General features: G+C 43.4%; 1 non-coding gene across 1 annotated transcript; it reads left to right on the plus strand.

Moving 5' to 3' along the window:
• Positions 1-771: 771 nt before the first annotated feature.
• On the plus strand, positions 772-875 carry LOC148561641 (small nucleolar RNA R71). Its single transcript, XR_015886641.1, has one exon. It is a non-coding gene; the product is annotated as a small nucleolar RNA R71 (small nucleolar RNA).
• The last annotated feature ends 504 nt before the right edge of the window (positions 876-1,379 follow it).

Genomic DNA, 1,379 nt, shown 5'->3' on the forward strand with positions numbered 1-1,379 from the left:
ATCTTCTCAGCTAAATATCCCACCTGGAATTCCAGCTTCCTAATGGTCTCTCCCTGGTTCTTAATATTGGCTTGCACTTCCTCTTTAAACACCTTATTTTCTTGAATCTCTTGGCATATTCCTTCAAGTAAGGCTTCAATCTTAGAGAGCTTGTCATCAATTGATGGGTGATTCGGAGCAGATGTGCTATTTTGGTTTTGATAAGCATATGAAGAAGTGTTGTTGTGGGGGTGTTGAGACGTCCTCTGTGTGAATTGCTGGTGAGATGCATTGTTGTTGGAGTTGTAACGTCTCTGGTCTTGGTTTTGATCTTGCTCACTTCCCCACCCAAAGTTTGAGTGGTTTCTCCATCCAGGGTTGTAGGTCTTGGAGTATGGATCATAGTTTTTCCTTGGTGAACTCCCAATGTAGTTGGCTTGCTCCTGACTCACCTCTGCTTCTTCATTCATTCCTTCTTGGATTGTTGATGAAGTGGAGATTGCTGCTACTTGGTTCATCTCCATCTTCTTGGTGAGGTCAGCCAGCTGCTGGGTAATGAGCTTGTTTTGGGCCAACAGAGCATCTACATTGTTTAGCTCCATTACTCCTCTTGTGTTCCCTCTTTCGGAAGCATAGAAGTAGTCGTTCTCTGCTACTGTTTCAATAACATCTATGGCTTCCTCAATGGTCTTTTTCTTGTTCAAAGATCCTCCAGATGAATGGTCTACGGCCTTCTTTGACTCATAAGAAAGCCCTTCATAGAAAATGTGCAGCTGCACCTATTCGTTGAACATGTCAGGTGGACACCTCCTTGTTAAGTCCTTGAACCTCTCCCATGCTTCATATAGAGTCTCACCATCTTGTTTCCTGAAAGTTTAGACCTCAGCTCTCAGCCTATTGATTTGTTGAGGAGGGTAAAATCTTGCTAAGAATTTGTTCACCACGTCTTCCCAAGTTGTCAAGCTTTCCCTTGGGAAAGATTCCAGCCATTTGGCTGCCTTGTCCCTGAGTGAGAATGGAAATAAGAGCAGTCTATAGGCGTCAGGATGAACACCATTAGACTTCACTGTGTCACATATTCTCAGGAAGGTGGTTAAATGTTGATTGGGGTCTTCTTAAACACTTCCTCCAAACGAACAGTTGTTCTGAACAAGGGTGATGAGCTGTGGTTTAAGTTCAAAGTTGTTGGCATGGATTGTTGGCTTTTGGATGCTACTTCCACAATTGCCTGGGTTTGGTTTGATGTAAGAGCCCAAAACTCTTCTATCCTCCCCAGTATGATTTGCTCTACCTCCTCCCCCATGGTTGTGATCTTCTTCTTCATGATGGTTTTCCATGTTGTCTTCCATGTTTGTTTCAAAGAATTCCTCTTCTTCCTCAGCACCAACCACTTTCTTTCC

Source organism: Arachis ipaensis, chromosome B6 (genome assembly GCF_059453495.1).
Source record: "Arachis ipaensis isolate K30076 ecotype BB chromosome B6, ASM5945349v1, whole genome shotgun sequence".
Taxonomy (NCBI): domain Eukaryota; kingdom Viridiplantae; phylum Streptophyta; class Magnoliopsida; order Fabales; family Fabaceae; genus Arachis; species Arachis ipaensis.